A 15,385-nucleotide genomic window follows, 5' to 3' on the forward strand; every position below is an offset into this window, starting at 1 on the left:
ATAACAGATACTGTCTGTTAAAGCTGCCCTACTTCAGGTGCATTAACAAATACTGCTGACTGAGAAAACTAAAGCTGACAGGGTCAATCTCTGTGCTTGTGATGTTAATCTGCTGAGAGAATTTTGTTCCCTCAAGGCAGGTTTCATACCATGTAACATAACTGTCAGTGAGTCACCAACATAACCACATGCAACTGAAACAGTGGATTCTCCAATAATATATTTACTCATCAAGCATTTTTACCAGGAAAGTTCATGGTGACCACATTTTGCCCCATCAGCGCAGTGTGACACTTTTCAGAAGAAACATCACTGCGGTGTCACAGATAAACAATTGCATGATGAGAAAATGTCATATCACTCTTTATGGGACAGAGGAAAACGCAGCAATGAGAAAATCCCCTCAAGAAAGAACAATCTTTCAAAACAGCTGGATCCTGCTCTTAGTCTCCATTGATTGACGTGTCTTTTTTCAATACGGTAAGTTAGTATAAAAATGCCAAACAGCATGTTTTTACTTTGCATAAAAGTTTGTCTGTCAAAACACACAGTGGGACTTTGCTCCCAATTATACACAATCAGCAGGTGACTGTGCGGCATATCCTGCACCTGCATTCATATCTAAATCTGGCACAACTGATCGGCTGTACTTTTGCAGAGCAGTGTTCTGTGAGACTCGGGCAATGGCTGGTATGTCTCACAGACTCCACCACAAACCACAGTTCAGTCAGACGGCCATAAGTCACATCCTCATTATTCGCTGCTGTTTGTCTGTGAGTCTCCATCCGCAGCTGTCAGCTTTGACATCACTCTGGAACCATGATGCAGACTTCTGTTCCCAAAAGGTGAGTTGTAGATTTTATTTCTGTTTATTTAAAATGCATTGACTTGAAAGGGTCCTACAGTGATGTGAAAGTGTTTATACTAATAGATCCTGTGTGGCTCTGGTTGAAGTGAATCAGTGCGGTGGAAATCTGAAAACACAAGAGGCTGGAAACACAAAATTTGGCTTTGTGTATTTTAATAGGGGCTTTCTGCAGAAAGGATCAACACAGAGTCACAGGGATCTCAGAGTGAAGATGCAGGACAGTCAAATGCAAGGATCTTATATAGGAGAACTAAGGCTGGTTGTCTGAGCCAGTTCAGACTGGTTCTGTAGGCGCAGTTTGATACAGGAATCAAGACAGAAAACTGATTTACATATGTTTCCTTTGGAGATAGAGCAGACATACATTTAGTTCTTTGGAGAGTAAATAAGTAATAAAAAGGTCATAGTTCAGACCATAAACAGTTCAGGTCATACAAGTATTCAGACAGGTTATAATGTATTCAGACAGGTTATATATGTATTTAGAAAGGTCATAAAAGTATTTAGACAGGTTATATATGTATTTAGACACGTCTGCAAAAACTTTTCAACTACAAAATAGGTTTCAACCACACTTAGTTATTTTTTCCAGTACATCAGTCAGAGTGATGCAGGAGATGCTCATAAACATTCGAGCTAATGTCTTGAATTTATCTGCACATGAGTGATTTCAGACTGTTCAGCTGTAATTTTTAATCAGGTGGTCACAAGGAAAGCAAATATAAATAGTGCTGGTATTAATGTCATGTTATTTGCTGTGAAAACCAGGAAGATCAATTTTCGATGAAATATTTATGACTACGTCTGTGTAATATTTATTATTGTGCTTTTCATTATCACATTTTTAAATAAGAAAGAAAATCTCAAAATATGTCTCTAAATTGACAATTTGTTTCTCCTTTAGTTGGATCTGTTTTGTTATATTGTGGCATCACCAAGTCACTCATATGTAGAAATAAATTTCCTCTGAAAACTAGTTGCATTCATTTTCAATCAGACAACTTAATGTATGGCTCTACATGGTGTAGTCAAAACTTGGGCTGTGGGAGGATTCAGGTTTCACATATCTAAAGAAAAAGCTCTCACCAAACCTCAGCACTGCTCAACCATTGTGTATCCCACATTGTTAAGTCCCCACAACAAATGTACGGTGGCTCTAAAGTGCAAATCACAATGACAAATAGGACAACGCAACAATGAATCAAAAACATCCCATCAATGTTTTGTTGCTGTATTTTCCCATTTGTCGTTGTGATTTGTCCTTCAGGGCTCAATAGGGTTGTACTTTGTCTCCAAATTAATCATATGTGTGTTGAACATTACATGTAATGTTAGAGTGCCATCTCTCATTCCCTTTAATATTTAGTGGATTGTTATTGTAAAGGCTTTCCCCCTCTACCTTTATTCAAAAGGATGGTCTTTCAGTTTGAGAGCAGTGCTTGTTGATTTCAGTTTCCGTACGCTGCGCTCGCACTCAAATATATCCTGCTTGTGCTTCAATTTCCCTGCGCTCCAGCTTCAGCTTTTCTCCTCTGCTCAAAAACAGGTTGGGTTAGGTTGTGCTTGTTTCTGATGCATGCAGCTCTTAATGGAAACTCCTTCACCTGTCTCTAAGCAGCCACAAATAAATTAGTGCTAATGAGGAACACCTACATTACTGCAAGGAGGAAGCATTATTAGCAAAGTGCTCCCTGGTTCCTGACCCCCTCCTGCGATGCGGCCAAGTGCATTAAAGATGACCATTCTAACTTTTGTCTCGGCAGTGAAAAGACGCCATGGACGAGAACTAGGAGGTGGTGGTTTTGGCTGATGCTGTTCCTCATGATGGGAACATTAATGTTCATATTCCTCTATCCAACCACAGAAATATTAAGGCCTTTGAGGACAAGCTCGGCATCTTCCAACAATATAACGACAGTCTACAATGTGAGTATATTTACTGGCCTCTGCTTCCATTTCAGAGTTAAAGGGAGCTTTGAAAAGGACCAAGGCAAAAAAAATATACACATAATGTAGCTGTGCTGTTTTTCCTCTTTATCTTGTGAGAGGAACAACCACGCACTTGAGATGAGTCATCAGCAGCAGAGCGGAAATTGCACTCCTGCTTTAAAGCTAGGGTTGGTAATCCTGGAAAAGCTAGCAAGAGCAAGCTACACAAAATGCAACAGATACATCCACTCCCTCCTATCAGCCCTCTCATCAAAGCTACGACACAACACATGAACGTGCACTGACTGACAACTGCGAGAAGACAACTTTTCCATCATTCACTCGCTAACTCCTGCAAGGGCCACAGACAATTACTCTTTTCTTTTTCAAACAACTTTTCTTATCGTATACAGGATCTTAACCAGCCCTAACTTGAAGCGCCATGTTTATATTATTATTATTATTATTTTTTAATTATTATACAGCAGTCACATGTATAGGATATAACCGTAGGCCACACCACAGCTCATGTGTACCTTCTTATAATGCAACTGCAGGGGCTACAGAATCAATAATGATACCACGAGGATACTGCAAGAACTGGGATTTCTATGTTTGTATTTTCCCCTCTGGTACAGGCCTGGATCAAGACTTCTCAGATTGGGGGGGCAATTAATAGAAATGGCGGTGGGCACCTTTTCACACAGTGGACTTAGGGCCTGATCTACTAATGGTTTGCGCATGTAAAAACTTGTGCAAACTTGATTTCACCTGCAAAAAACATGCAAGCTGATCTACTAATGGTGCACACTGAGGATTGTGTGCAGAACAACGCGCGCTGTCCATTTAGCAATTTACCTTAACGAATATGCAATATCGGGCGTTTCCCTGAGTGGGAGGAGTAGATGCAAATACTCTAATTTAGCCCACACAATGTGATCTACAAAGCCTGACAATAATTGCGGTGGTTGTGACTCTGTCTATATTTATTACGCTTGAAAGGTAGGTGCTAATCGGCACAGCGTTGCGCACACATGGTCAGCCACTAAAGAATAGAAAATGTACCTCAAACCTAAAGAAAAAATAACCTTGACATTCATTATGTCTTCCTATGTCCCTCTTTTTGCCAACATTACATTTTAAACAGGGGTTTTCTTTTTCACAAGTTGCGCTTGTCTCCAGTGCGTTCATCTCCTCCTGTGCTGTGGGAGCGCTTGCATTGAGAGACCTCACCACTGCCTGTAGCCCATTTTCGATCCCTATTGCCAGGGCACTGATGACCATCGTCACACGTGTGCACTTATACTGCCCCCCCCCGTTTTATTTGCAGAGGTTTTATTATGAGTTATTTTTTCTTTTGTTCTTCGTCTTATGTCCTGCCATCTTCTCTTATTATGTGTGCCTAGTGGTACACACATATTATTTCATCTGTTGTTCTTTTTGTTTTACCCACAGCATTTCTTTCCCATATTGCGTTTCTTTGAGTTATATTAATATTTCTTTGCTGTAGCTCAACAACCTGTTTGTTTGCCTCTTCCACTAACACCTACAATTCCATTCCAAATTACTCTAAACTACAAGTTACCTGCATGTAGATGCAGTTTCAAAAATATCTGAGTGTAGTTCATAGTCACTGTGTGACAAAGTTAAAGTTAAGAAAAAGTCTGATGCAGCCTGATAACGCATGCATCCAACATTTCTTAGCAACTGTACATCAATACTTACCAGAGACTGTATATAAAGATGGATGACTGGACAATTCCCCAAAAGTGAAGCCAGAGTACCTAAACCACCACCTGGGGGCCGCCTCCTCCCTGTTATCGAATGGGACATGGACCAGAAAGTCAAAAAACACGTCTTAAATAAATGCATTTTTCTCAAAGTTGGTTTCTGTTATTTCATCACACGGATGGTAAGTTTGGTGTTAGTTATTTGGTTCATAAAAACTCGCTGAGATTGACAGCTGAGACTGACTCCTGATTGGTCGATTCTGGCTCTGGCTCAAAATGTAGTCATCAGTGCAAGATGACAGCGTTCATATATTTTGGCTTCATTTCTGGATAGTGGGAGTAAATGGCGTCCATCTTTATATCAAGCCTATGGTACCTACAAGAGTCCTAATATTCCCTTGCATGGGGTATAAATCCAGCTTTTCTCCCTGTTATCAGGCTGTTTCATCTTGTTTTATTGCAAGATGCTTCTGTGACCTATACACTTTAACCCCCTCTGCTTGCACAGGTCACAGCACAGTGCTTTGTGGCATACCCACACCCATATCGTTTCATAGTGGACGAGCCACACAGATGTTGGCAGGAAAGACCATTCTTGGTTCTCATGATCCCAGTAGCCCCCCATAACAGAGAGGCCCGTGACGTCATCCGTAACACATGGGGCAAAGAAACCACAGTGCAGGGCCACGTGGTCAGCTACTACTTCCTGCTGGGACTGTCCGGAGAGGGAGAAGGGTCCGAGGTCCTTGAGGAGCAAGTGAGTGTGTGCGTTTTTTAGAATCCATTTTGACCATCAAAAACATGACTGAAGAGAAGAAAAAATGGTCCAAAGGTTAATTGGGGGGAAATCAAAGTGCATTTCTGTTCTTGCTGTTTGCAGAGGACAACCAATGGAATGAGCAACAGCAGCTGCTTCTGATAGTATAACCCTCACAGGGTAATCAGAGCAGAGAAAGCTTGAGATGCCAAGTTACAGCTGCAGTCAAACAAAATGCACTACAGAGACATCCCCTCAGACTAACTCTAGATTAAACCATATTAGCTTTTAAAAGATTTCGGTTCCACATTTGCGTTTCCAGTGTTTTTTCTAAAGAGACCTGAGGTGAGTAGATAATGAGTGAATTATCATTTTTGGGGGAACTATTCTTTTAAGTTCTGTATCTGGATGTTTAAATAAACAACTGGTTGCTCCCTTGTTTACAAAAAACATATTCATATCACCATTTGAAACGAAGTCTCTCTTTCTTTAGCTGTTACAGGAAAGCCGGCGACATCATGACATGCTCCAGAGTGACTTCATGGACAGCTACAAAAACCTCACCATTAAAACCATGGTGATGTTTGAATGGCTCAACTCCCATTGCCCCAACACCTCCTACGCCATGAAGGTCGATGCGGACATGTTCCTAAATGTTCACAACCTTGTCTACATGCTTATGACGGCCCCCCGACATCTCTTCATGACCGGACGCGTGGCGAGGGGCTCTGCTGTTCGTCGAGACCATAACTCAAAGTGGTTTATGCCTGTGTCTGCCTTCCCCGAGTCAACGTACCCACCGTAAGCAATGGGACTGGGCTATGTGTTCTCAATGGATTTACCCATTAAGATACTGGAGGCGTCGTTGCAGATTAGAGCTATTTACGTTGAAGATGTGTACGTGGGACTGTGCATGAGACATCTGGGGGTCACACTAACAGATCCTCCTCATAGTGGCTTGTTCAGGGAATCAAGACCTTATTTTGCCGGCAACTGTTACTGGAGCTCTGTCATTACAACAATTCTGCAGGACTCTGACCAGCTTTGGGATGTTTGGGGAATATATCAGACGCAAGTACTAAATGGCTGTTAACTCCTTCTGCTGCACCCTGTAACGGCATTACACTGTTGCACAGAGCCGCAGTTACTCTGTTTACAATCTCAAGTTACTGCCTTGATGATGTTTTGGTCATCGTCTTTTGATACCAAGACTGACTGAGATACAGCTGTCTTGAGGCTAAGCTAAATTTGTTCATATTTTAGAGGTTTGTAAAGATTGCACACATGTTTTTGAAGATATTGAAATAGTAATTGTATTGTACTACAAAACAAGTATAACATTTCTCTTCTATTTTAAAAGTAACTGTAATGACATTAAAGAAAAAGTTTTATTTGCAGGGGTACAATTAACATAAAGTGTGCACAAGTGTCTTTAACCACAGAAACCTCACTTGAAAAAAGCCAAGCTAACACAAGACTCACATATTCATATCTCCACTGAGGTGTGTCAGCGCTCCACAATCGTCTGTCCGAAACTCATACTGTTATACCGTGTAAAAAACATTTGTCTTGTTTGTATTTCTTCTAACCAATCACAATCGTCTTGGGTGGAACTAAGCCCAGGATGCAGCAATGGCACTGCTGCAAAGAGAAGGAGGAGGAGGAGGAGGAGGAGGAAGAGGAGGAGGGACAACTCGAGGAGGTGATCACTAATTCCCCATAAAAAAACACCAAAAGAAGTACAGTTAAAGTCAACTGTGTGATTACTCGATCCAAATCTTAGTGAAAACTTGCCATTTTCAGCAGCTAATGCATTGTTTGTTGCAGCTCTGAGGTTGTTGTTTCCCCTACCTCTCAGCCTTCAGGCAGAAGCAGAAGGGGAAGAGAATGCTTTGTGGTAGAGCACCCAGTGGCAGGCTCATACTCACAGTCTACATCTGGGGAGTCAGACTCAATGGGCTCCATCTTACACCCGGTGCAAAATGTCTCCGCAAGTCTCAGACAGATGCAGTTGTCAATTTCACCAATTTGAGCGCCCTGTTGCTGCATTGCTTTCTTGAGAAAATGGAAAACTACTGTGAAATTGACCAACAAACACCTGGTCTGGAGTCAGTGGTACAATATTCTTCAGTTATTTTCAGGGTGCATTATCGAGATAGTAATATGTACCTACAGACGCGGGTGCATAACAAACGTACACAAACCGACTTTGAGTGAGAGCGTTTGCTCTGCAGGGACATGCTCTCTCATACTACCTGTCTCATCCCTTATAATTACAATCTGCCAGGGTGCAAGGGCATTAGTAAAGGGAATGAGAGATGGCAATCTGGTTGGTTCTTATTACATGTTATGCCCAAAACACACCCATGATAAGTTCAGTACAACCTGTAGAACCACGTATGTGGCGCAGCAACCTGTTTTTCCGATGTTAAAGCTTGTAAAAGTTAAATTCCATGATATTCATTCAAATGCAGCCCAGTATAGCCCACTGTTAATAAGATGGACAACATATCAACAACAACATCCCAAAACTGAAGCAAAAGCATCTTGATTGTCCCCTGGTGGCTGGCACAGTAAAGTTCATAAACCCCTCAGGTTAACAGATGTACTAGGGGCAAAAGTATATATATGTATAATTTTGAACAAAAAGTTGTAAGAGTGAACTCCTCTGTTGGTTTATTCATGTTGCAACTAAAAAGTTCTTGAAAATAGTAAGAAGAGAATAAACACAGATCTGATAGTGAAGTCATGTATTACTGACTGATACTGAAGTACTATCTCTCAGATAACATGTTCTGAACTTCTGAACTCTACAGCTTTTCTCTGAAAATAAATGTTGTTACCTAATTAAGTAGAGTTTATTCCTTTTGGATACTTTTATGATGTCGGCCAGGATACACAGCTATATTGAAGCCATTCCAAAATAAATTGAGATTGGTTGAAACTGCTTTAGTTTTGTTAAAACTCTAGATTCAAATTCATGTTTATTAGGGTGATTTAATAGTATAATCTTGATAGTATTGCAAGTAACAGAGGAATATCTCTAACATTTAGTCTTTTCCCTCATATATAAAAACAGTTAGAGGTATATGTACATTTTAGATCTCATCACAGTAGGATTTATTGCACTGCTGTTGTATTAGACTGCATTGTTTTCAGAAAAGTGACTGAACTGGCAACTGTGTGTGTTCCAATAATCAAAGCTAAGGAGTAATTGCAATTAGGCAAGGAACCATTGTCAGGGACTTTCCCTGCAGTGACGGCAAAGTAAATATCTTAGAGCATGATGTGTGACCATGAGGGGCTTGGTGTTACCTCTGATAGTCCCCCACCTGTACTCTGGGAACAGTGAAGAAGATGCTGCTGAATCCAATTAGTTTCATCAGTTAGTTGGAGTCACAGTCCTTGTTTTTATCTGCTTGGGTATTGTGTAGGGAGGACAGTGTCCCTCTTTCCAATACTTTAGTCCAGACTTAAATGTCTCAATTATTGGATGTATTGCCATGAACTTTTGTATTTTATCTGTAATTTTATATAATATTATATGTAATCATTGTTTGTTCTCTGTGAATTGTCTCTATGATAGTTGAATGTGAATAATTGTTGTTTAAAACTGTGATATTTAATTGTTAATCATTTATCAAAAGAGTATATTTAACATGAAAGTTTCACTTATTGTCATTAAAATAATCGGTATAAACTGCATCAACTGACTCAGCTGTAAAGCGTCTTCTAACTCAGTGTTTTATGGCCAAAAACATTCATTCAGTCTCTGTTTCCCAGACACAGTAGGCAGCTGCAATGGTGAAAAGCTAAACAGTACAAACTGGGTTCATGCTGCTGCCAGCCCCAAATGGCAGAAAGACACTTGTAACCTCCAGCTAACATAACATGTTGCAGCTAAAGAGGAGACCAGAAGATCAGCAGTAAATGTATTGAGTGCATTTTCGACTTTACAGGGTCGTCAGAAACACGACTTCAAATGAATGCTCATATTTCCTGTATCATCTGTGTAAATGCTGAAAGTAGCTGGTTGCCAATCTGTGTGTCTCGTACCCAGAGTATTAATATGTGCCTGCAGGGTCCACATAGAGATCCAGTCGATAGAAGATAGAAAAAGAGGGAAAGAAAAAGATGGTAGTCACCCATCAATCTGAGTTTTTCTGTTTCCTTGCTCTTTGATTATGTCTCTTCAGTCCATACATCTAGAACAACAGAAGAAAGGACTGCTTTGTGGTGTATTTTCTAATGGCTCTTTACTGCTTAGCTGCTGCTACTTCGCTGGTTTAAAACTGTCATGGTCGATCATTTGTTCATAATAAATGTGTTCATACTCTTTTGCTCTGTTAACCAGCTGGGAACCATAACCTGCTCAACCCTCTCCTTCATATTCTGCATATTCACATTTAGAAACAGTTTATACAGATTAGGGTCACACAAGCCGTTGACAGCCCCTGAAAACATTAAGAGATGTTTTTTAGCTTATTCCAACTGAAAAACATCAGAAATTCAGTTACATTTAGTTTTTTTAACAAGTAGCTCAATACTTTAACTATGAGCAAGGCAAGACAACCTTGTGTGAAGCTGTGGGAAGTGATTGGAGGTCAGATTCATTTAATGTGGGTCCTGAGTTTGACAAAGATTCCAATGTAGTATTTGTGAGTAAGATTCCAGCTCAAGTCATTCCACTCTCGTGCTTCTCTGCTTATTATCTTCCTTATTATGTTATCTCCCTCCCAAAGTATGTTTTTCCTGCTGAAGGTTATGTATTCTACCCTATGTATATAAAATAGTTATGCAAGGAGGCCTCTTTAGGGGAAATTAATGCATTTTAATAATGTTGAAATTATTGTTGATGCAGCAGATTTATTGGGAGACTTTGTTGTCTTCTATTTATAGTACCTACATGTCTTCTTCTTTTTCAAACCAAGACTTATGTACCCATAATAGCCACTTCCTCATTTGACTGCCTTCACAGAGATTTTAAAGCTGCCACATGTGGTTGTTGTTTTTCTCTCTCTCTCTCTCTCTCTCTCTCTCTCTCTCTCTCTCTCTCTCTCTCTCTCTCTCTCTCTCTCTCTCTCATATACAGAGTAATGTAATGTAACATGCAAACATAAGCAACAGCGCTCCCCTGTGGTAAGCAGGCAAATAAGAGAATAGGAAGTGGAGAGGGACTGTGGTGTGGTAGGAAATCAGAGCTTATGAGTGACATAAACTCATATTAAAATGGATGTGGGTGTGGATTACATTTTGTTAACTTTTCATATGGACATGATCAAATTATTTTTAAGAATCCCTTTATAATTCTACACTTACAGTCCAACAAAAATCCCTTCAATATCTTTTTTCTGCTTAAATCTCAGTGCATTTTTTATCTATTAAAGTCTGTGAAGCCGTCTGAGGCTCGTCCATGAGAAAAAGGCAGATAAGGAGACACTGAGGGAGACAGAGACAGATAAAGAGATGTGCTCAGCCAGCCTGCTAGAAATCACTTCACTATGCCTCTGCAGAAACTTTTTCTCGCAGTAAAACTCATGTGTACAGTATGTGTGCTTATTCGTATATTTTTATATTTAGGGGGACCAAAAGTCCTCAGATGGATAAAAAGAAATGTCGTCTAGTGTGAGGACATGCTCTTCCAGCAGCCAACTACTTTGAGGGGTCTAAGTTTAAACGGTCGCCGATCCAGTCTGCATCAGCGATGATTGCAGCAAGATATACTTGGTCTTTTTCTTATTCTACCACTATGGCCTCTTTAATGTCGTATAGAAACTCTTTCTCTCTTTTCACAGATCCTAAACTCCAGTCAGCCGCATTCATTGGAGCCATGATTGAACTAGAAATACATTTTTGTAGTAATATTATCATCTTTTGAGGGTCTATGGGGGCGCTGACATTGGGCGACAGGCGAGGTTCGCCCTGGACAGGTCCCCTTGCTTACTTAGTTAATATAGTTTTTATAATATATGTTATTATTGTGATCAAGGTGATTGGTAGCGTTGGGTAAAATGAATATAAGTAATGATTACTCACAGTTAACATATTCACCAGCTCAACTGTGTGTGGTGTGATTTGGAGAGGGGTCAGTGGATTGCCACATATTTTTGTTTCGTTCATCGCTGTCATAAATTTGTTCCTAAATCGTACACATTAAAATAAGTTGATCTTTGTTTTTTCATTAATGAAATCTTCCTTTTGAAGGTTTCTGGTTCTCTGCAAATCTGTTTGTCAGGACGTCAGACAATGTAACTCTGACCTGCCCGACCTGGGTCTACTGCATCATTCATCACAAGTTCAGGAGGAGTCAAACAACAAGCGTTCCAACTACCTGGTGTCAGTGTGTCTGTAGATCTGCAGCTTAAACTCCACTTTCTTTCAACATGTCTTTTTGTGCTTTAGATTACTAATTTCTCAGACTATACAGCTGCAAGGAATGTGTGGAATTGAGAGAGATCTTGTTCAGGATGACAATATCCCGAGTTCTTTGATGACTACAAACATGTGAATTATAGGCTATGGCCTTAAAAAGTGCAAACATCTTTAGGTTTTAGACCACAGAATATACAGTTACTGAATGTCAAGGATATATGTGTCAGCTTCACAGTAGACTCATGGTACCAAGTCACTCTTTGAAGGTTTTAACAAACCTCACTGACTAACCATTCTGAACCATGATGGGAATTGGCCCTCTGTCCATCTTGTAATATCACTTTTTTCTTTCTTGCATATGAGCTTTTCTATAAGTAGTAATAAAGTTTATTAGCTTTATGCTTTAACATGCCTGGTAAAATAATAGCTCCTCCATACGTTCTCTTTATTCTGAGGAAAGTGATGCAGTTCCTATCACTAATGTATATCTGTATGTGCATGCTTGTAGGTCGGTGCTCTCAGGAAATGGTTTACAGAAGTGGAATGCAAACTTCCTCTTGACACTGATTACTTTTTATGTAACAAACACACACGGAAAATAAGAAACGATAGAGACAGACAAATGACATTAGTCACCCTGGAATTTTCTTTTTCAGTTGTTTCACAGAATGTTGACTTGTTTAGGTTGGATATGAGTCTCTTTGTGTGTGTGTGTGTATGTGTGTGTGTGTGTGTGTGTGTGTGTGTGTGTGTGTGTGTGTGTGTGTGTGTGTGTGTGTGTGTGTGTGTGTCTGTGTGTGTGTGTGTGTGTGCGCGTGTGTGTGTGTACAGGCAGCTGACCTTAGTGTGAACAGGGCCACTGTTTGCAACCACAGAGAGACCATTCTTCACTGCAGCATGCACATGCGCACACACACACACACACGCACACACGCACGCACGCACGCATACACACACATTGCCTTACCCCCTCATCTTACTCTTTAATTTGTCACATTCACTTATACACACAAACAAACATTCAGAGGGAGCAACAGAGCCACTTGCCATCTTTCTCTTATTCTCCTTCATTCACACTAATCTTTCTGTTACTGCCCAACACACACACACACATACACACACAGTGTCTGTGTCCCACCACATAATGACCCTTATTTCATCATGCTGACTGTGACTCACTGGCTCATTCAGGGGACTGGAATGTCAAGCTCCATCTTCCCAATACATTTTACATTTGAACACATAATTACATGGGTAAAGCAAATAAACACTGTGGAATTAATAACTGAGGTTGCAACATACATACATTTATATATATATATATATATATATATATATATATTTATATATATTAACTTTGAAAACATAATGAATCTGAATCTGAGACATTTTTTCATACACATAAAGTTGTTACTGGACTGTTTAACCTCTTTAGTGGGCTACATTATGACACATGACATGAATGAGGTAGAATTTTTACTTAAACAATGAACACATATCAATATTGTAATAAGATTTTGTTCAGGGGTACTTGTACTGTCACCAATAGATGTACCGGCTGTCTCAAATTGTTTACTATCTATATTTGGTTTTAAGCCGCACCAAACAGCAGACAAAGCTAACAACAAACTGGTGAACTTAGTGGACTCAGGAGTTGGTGGAGACACAAATGGAGCTAAAAGAAAAGTTAAACGTTCATGAATCATATTAAAGGTTCAGTGTGTAGAATTCAGTGAACTCTAGTGGTGACGTTGCATGTTGCAGCTGAATATCCCTCACCTCACCCTCCTCTTCTAAACATGACAGAGAACCTGTAGTAGCCTTCATTTGTATTAAAAACTCAAAAGGTGTTTAGTTTGTCCAGTCTGGGCTACTGTAAAAAAAACATGGCGGCCTCCATAGAGAGGATCCACTACCGAGGTAAATATAAAGTTATTTAATATAGAGGGCCCATTCTAGGGTAAAGAAAACAATTCAAACTACTTAGATGATCACACACTCATGAGGACATCACTATTCAATAGATCCCTTTGCACTATATCTTACACACTGAACCTTTAAGTCAAGTCAATGTTGGGTTAATAACTTGTTTCCACTGCCCCCAAGTGGACAAAAATTCAGCTATGTCAGGTTTTAGAAGGTAAACAAGACAACACATTACAGCTAAAGTCAATAGGTAGCTCACATTAGCAACAGCAAACTTCCTTTCTAAAGATCCAATTGGGTTTTTGTACATAAGTGAATAGTGAATAGTACGTACACTGAATAAGTGTACGTACATACAATCAGTACATACAATAAGACTTAATTATCTTGTCGACCTATCCAGCGTATTCCCCGGTTCTCGTCCAATATCAGCGAGCAACCCTCAAATAATAAGCTGTATAGATAATGGATGGATGGATGAATGGAATTAACATGTCAATATAGCAATCATACAAAATTGTGAGACTTGAAAGTAGTATCAGCATCTTTATTTTGCCATGGACAGGCCCTATTTCCTCCGAAGTAGATCAAACCGTCACAAGGACAATACAGAAAAATGGGAGAAAACAGATGTTAATTAATTTAGGGCAGAGTTTTAAAGTTTTAACATTTTAAAATAACAGATGACCTAACTGCTTAAGATGTTAACTGTTGTAATATGGTTTGCAACATTAATGGGCAGGAATGAAACCCAGCCCAGAAATGGATGAGGCTGAACTGAATGTCAGGGGAATGTTCAGTGTTGTCACACTTTAAATTCCTCAGTTTGTGTAAGTGTGCAACCAGGGGCGGATCCAGGGGTGGGGCCAGTCTCTATCCTGTCAGTAGTAAAAAAAAAAAAAAGAAAGAAAACTTACACCTCCTAACACTACTAGCAATGAGGTGTCTTTGCTCAAAGCTATACAGCTAACTCTAAACAAAGCATGACTTAAATGTGCACTTAACTGAGTTGTACATGGATGTTGGACATTTATTTGGCCCCTCATGTAAATTGTGGCCCCTAAATGGCCCTTGAATCAGAAAAATCCTCGGTCCGCCACTGTTACGTTTACTAAACATTAATCCTGCTGTTGATTCTCATTTTTAGAAAAATAATTTGTAAAGTAAACAATGACTGTTTTTAACACGAGTACTCTTCTTTTTTTTTTCACTTCTTCCTTTCATCACAAAAACACACGCGCACGGACACGCGGATACACGTGGAAAGATTGTTGTGCAGCCTCCAACATTTGATCACTTCCAGTCAACTGCGTTGGTGAGGACGCACTGTTGAAACAGGCTGTTGGCAAAGCACGGCCTCCTCGTCCCCTCGTTTTTTTCCGGGAGTTTACTTGATGTCAATTTTCTGCAAAAGTCACTTCTCAGGAGCAAAACTCGGTGATGTGGAGTGAAGCTCAGTGCATGCAGCCGAAAACACGGAGTTGGGCATTTCAAAATAAAAGCTGAGTAGTAAAAGTCTGACTTGGTCCCGAGACAGAAAATGTCAACATCCTGAGAATAACTTTCCCTCACGCCTATGTACATGGGGACTTCAATATTGTTCTTAATATGATTATAATGTATTACGTGATGGTTGTTGTTTCATCTCCTCTCCATAACAATATATAACAAAAGTCGCAAATGTCATTTTTATTGGCATACTGCAGTAATCTAGGATTTTTCCAAATCAAGGCAGTTAAGGGGCAAAAATTATACAGTATGTACAAAATCCATGCACAATTCCTAATTCGGTGAGGTGCACAT

General features: G+C 39.8%; 1 pseudogene; it reads left to right on the forward strand.

Moving 5' to 3' along the window:
- The first annotated feature begins 819 nt into the window (after positions 1-819).
- On the forward strand, positions 820-6,377 carry LOC118112403 (annotated as a pseudogene).
- Positions 6,378-15,385: the final 9,008 nt, after the last annotated feature.

This window comes from Hippoglossus stenolepis, chromosome 7, assembly GCF_022539355.2.
Source record: "Hippoglossus stenolepis isolate QCI-W04-F060 chromosome 7, HSTE1.2, whole genome shotgun sequence".
NCBI lineage: Eukaryota > Metazoa > Chordata > Actinopteri > Pleuronectiformes > Pleuronectidae > Hippoglossus > Hippoglossus stenolepis.